Source organism: Gymnodraco acuticeps, unplaced genomic scaffold (genome assembly GCF_902827175.1).
Source record: "Gymnodraco acuticeps unplaced genomic scaffold, fGymAcu1.1, whole genome shotgun sequence".
NCBI classification, from domain to species: domain Eukaryota; kingdom Metazoa; phylum Chordata; class Actinopteri; order Perciformes; family Bathydraconidae; genus Gymnodraco; species Gymnodraco acuticeps.
This window is the reverse complement of record NW_022990238.1, coordinates 2,428,555-2,433,324: the sequence shown is the minus strand read 5'-3', so window position 1 is coordinate 2,433,324 and position 4,770 is coordinate 2,428,555. Positions and strand designations below refer to the sequence as shown.

Below are 4,770 nucleotides of genomic sequence, written 5' to 3'. Positions count from 1 at the left end.
CCTCCCATGGACAAAAAGCGCTTTATTGGTGAGCACTATGAGAGTTTACGCGGAGAGATGGGAGGGGCTAGGCGCACAGCAGCAGAGCGCAGGGCTGCACAGAGAGCAGCTCCTCACCTTGCAGCTTGGCTGAGGGTTAAGGAGAGGAATGCCTTTCAGTTCGCTATAACTTAATGCCTACTTGAACGACCTGTTTTAAGCGAGAGACATTACTGGTTCATATACTCTTCAAACAAACGTTTAATTTGAATGATTACTTCCTAATTAAATTAAATTAAATTATTTTTGAAACATGCATTTTAATCAGCTCAACTGAAAAATAAGCAAGTTGGCTTGAACATAATGCTTAAAGCCATAGGGCAAATGTTGGGACCATACCAAATCAAACTAAATATCTCTTTAAACTACAATAAAGTATTTGGTTGAGTATTATGATGTCAAAAAAATGCTGAGATCTTAAAATGTATGGAGGAATTGTATCTATTCACACCCTTTATCCCTTACAGTGGGACTGTCCATTGCCTCCAGGGTACGTGCACTGAACCGTAGCACAGTAGCACATATGGTTGCTTCATTCACTGAGCCATCTCCAAGCTGAGAAAGCTATTGAATACTTCCCAATGCCAGTGACAAACTACCCGTCGGCAGCTGGCAGACTATTTCAATGTCAGCCAGTCCCAACAAGGTGCAGTAAGGTGATAGCTCTCAGGGACCGTGTCACCTCAGATGTGTACTTTTAGCCACATGTCACAGAATTAACTGGAAACTTGAAACCTCTTGTGTACAGTGCTTAAATATCTGTATATGTTTGACCTACATGTGCAGAACGTCTGTTCTCTCCACACGTTGACAAGAAACTGTATAACACAATTTAAAGCAGGACAAGTGTGTCTGTGTGGTGATGTCACTCAAGTGACTCTTGCTGAAAGCATACAGATACAAGAAAATATTCAACAAATTAGCCCAGAGGCCGTCCCCGCGTCTCCTTAAACAACCCTCCCGCTCAGTATCCTCTGGACAATCGACACTTTAGTTCCACTTGTTGAGCCACATGTATTTTGTACTATTTACTTTCTGATAGCTTGTTTCCACAAAGTCTCGTGCTTTTCTCCTTCTGCTCCTACTGTAAGGTTGTTACATGCAACACACACACATTCACTGTGCCATCTGCAAGGCATTACAGTAAATTGCAGGAATAGAGAAATGATTTCACGCACGTCCCACAGGGTCCAGATGTGGCTCCTCAGTCGTAGCGAAACTGAGTTTTACGTGTTCGAGAGAAATGAAGAAGGAAATCAATCTTACCCCGTTATACTCAATCACACAGGCTCACAAAATCAATCCTCTTGCTCTGTATCTCGGTGTCCTCCCTCATAAACATAAACCTCTGCATTAATGACAACGCCAGAGCTGATGTTATCCAGGTAACACTGTGGGTGAGTTATTTATCTTAGCCATCCAGCTTAGATGTGTTGGATGGTGAGGAGGATCAGCGTCTCCAGAGCTCACGTAGTCGACGACTCACCGTCATACTAGAGGCTGCCTGTTATTTTTTTTGCAGAAGTGGTTTGCTTCTTCAGCTTTACAGCCAAGCTGCTCAAGAAAAACCTCTGATTCCAAGTCAGCATGATCTGATTGTAGCCACAACTAGCTGTCCCATTAGAATACATAAATATAATACCAATGAAAAATACAGTGTTGCAATGCCAATGGGCCTAATGAAGAAACTGTTAGTTTAAGGGTAAACAAAATTGAAGAAAATTGCAATTTAATTTAATTTAATTTAATTCCATGAGATGACTTGGTATTTTGTTATAAAGCAAAGATTATTGTATTTAACCTTTACTGTATATCACAAGGAATGCTTTCTTTTATAAGACATAGATTGATTCATTTCAAAACTTCACATTTCAAACTGTTGTTTTATATATGTTTTTGTAATTATATTATTAGAAAGCCTTCTCCACTCCCCAACGTATTCTACTATCAAAAATACAACACTGTGCGTTGTTACACCCGTACTCCTCAAGCTTGAAGTCCTGCCACTCTGTTCTCTGCAGTTAAATAAGCAGAATAGGAAAGCGTGTGTCTGTTCCACATATTTGTACATAACGGGGCAGTTGCTCGGTCAGTCATGTAAATCACAGTCTGGTGGCTGCAACAGCATTACTGCACGTCGGGCTTCTAATCACCGTTGCTCAGTAAAGATGGCGAGGCGACACACAGCCCGCTTCATAACGCTGCCCAGGGGAACCAGTAAAACGCTGGTTTGCTGCCGAGCCAACCGCAGCCTGCTAACGGTTTAAAGCTAGGGACATACACACACACACACACACACACACACACACACACACACCATTCAGTTTTTTCTTCCTCCTCTTCTGTCCAAATACCTTTTCCACACTACACCACTTAACTTGTGTACACATTTCCGCTTGTTCTTTCTGATTTTATTGCATTCACTACTGCGGAAATTGGTTATATGTGCACAAAGTCATGCTTAAGTATATCCAGCAGACTGTCATCACTTTCTCTTTCCCTAATCCCTAGTTAGGCCCTAGTCCCTTTTTTGTTTTTGGCTGCTTCACTTTCTTTCACATTTGCTTTATAACTTCTCTGGTCATTTTGTTGCCTCCATGATTTATGGTCACTTCTATTCTGTGGCTTGACTTTATTTCAAGGTCAGCTTTGCTTACGTTTATGGGTCTTGTATGCATTGCAGTAAATCTAACCTGACATATAATGAGAGAAATATGCAGTGTGATTGTCAAATGATAATGATTTTCTTTTTAGAACAGTTGATATTTAAACTCCACGCAGAGATAATTGCTTTTATGTTTGCAACTGAGAGAATAATAAATGGATTGGTTTAGCTCGCAGTCCACACAGGGATAGCTTAACAGAAAGTTAGCCAAAGTGACTATGAACAGACTGAACGTATTTTCTTGTGTCCTTGTGTTTTCTGAGTTGTTTTTTTATCAGAGAAGAGGCTTTTTACTTAACTACGGCAATTGTTCTTGCTTCAAACTCAGGATAGGTTTGATTTAGATGTTAAAATTCTACATTTGTCTTGTTGTGCCTTTGTTATGTATTTAGTCTATGTTCTTTATAATGTGCATTGCAGACACAGTGAATGAATCTCGCTCTTAAGGGTTGTCCGTGACCCTGTGACCTATCACCACAATATCTTTATGACAAGGTTTCAATATCATGCGTGTGTCTTGGTTTGAGGTGTTCTCGTTTTGTTGTTCACAACATACCTGTGGGTTGTGTTACTTTAGGAAACAAACAAGTAAAGTGTCCCTGCTGGAGGAGATAGGAAAAGATTCAGTGAGAATGAGAGCAAGCTTAGGAAAATAGTTCACCACAAAATGACATTTCACTCATTCATTTACTCCCAGCATTGTCAGTTGAAACAACAGACATGCTGTATAATGAGAAATTAAAGTAAGTGGGAGGATCTTTTTATAGATCCAAAACCAGAATGAAGTCTCACCAAATTTCTGAAAACAGCATGTGCAACCCATTTTGAAGTTTTTAGCTAAAATAGTTGTTATGATGTTGTAAATAGTTCTGGAAGAAGACACGTTTCTGCTGTGGGATGCAAAATAATAACTGCTTGAGCCCAATTGAGATTTTTTGATTTGTTTACATTTTTGTCCTTTTCTGGAAACTTTAACCACATTTTGAAAGATCAAGGCTAAGCAAAAGCTTGTGGGCGAAAAGCTTTATATTTAGTGGTCTTGTGAACTTTCGGTTAGTGGATCATGATTTCATTTTTAATTTTGCAGCAGGCCGTTCCTTTGACATATGTGTTACAGGAATTTAGAGCGTTAGTCGTGTTTTGTAATATTCAGTGAGCACAAAGACGGAAGGAGTGATTTTGGGAATCATGACTTGTTTTCCCTTTAGGACAGCCTGGGAATGATTGAGGTTATTTTCTAATGGAGCCCCAGCTCATTATTCTCCCAGCTTCTCTCTGTGTTAGAGGCCGAGATGGGAGTGAGAGTGTGTTCTTTGTTAGTGTTTAGTATATCTGCATATGTATTGGCTTGGTTTGTGTTGATGTGTGTGTTGTGCAGATGCATGCCATCCCCCTCTGTCCTCAACAACATGTCTTTCCCGTCACACGTAAATGCACTCTGACGGCAGTGTGTGTGGGCTGCTGTGAGACACGACCGGGCCCTCCTCACGAAGCCCGGCTGCCTTTCTTCCCACAGATCCTCAGAACTCGGTAGGTAGGAAAAATGTCCGTGGGAAGGAGTGCCCCGCAAAGGAGGAGCAGCCCGGGAAGGGAGAGGGGAAACAGGAATATCCGTAGTTAATTGGCCGCTGCTATGGGAACCTGGACGTGACGGAGGAATATGGCCAATAGAGAGGGGAGTAATGAGTGTACTCAAAGCAGAAGTTGTCACTGTTTGTGTGAGAACAAACACATAATGCTATAATCAAATGCACTGGATCAGATAAAAGTGAATTGTTGACTCTTCCCACCTGTCCTCTCTTGCCAGCTTTACTCAGTATAAGTAAATCTGTTCCCCATAAAGCTGTCTTCTGTAGAGGAACCTTTCGTATATATACCACATTTTATTATCTTGTGCTGTGGTTAAACTTTGTTTAATTGGACCCCAAGAGGCTCATGGGGGGGATATTTGTCCTGCTGTAAGCTTCAGTTTTAAGGTGAGGAGGGCAGAGGGGTGTTCACCCAAAATATAATGTTGCACTTTCTCACCATTTATCAGTCAGAGGGCGTGTTAGACAAGCTGTGTT

At 41.1% G+C, this 4,770-nt stretch overlaps 1 protein-coding gene across 2 annotated transcripts in view; it reads left to right on the top strand.

Moving 5' to 3' along the window:
* The window catches only part of LOC117548353 (mitochondrial import inner membrane translocase subunit TIM16-like), a 115,755-nt gene that overhangs the window by 74,586 nt on the left and 36,399 nt on the right, over positions 1-4,770 (top strand). The window lies entirely within an intron of this gene.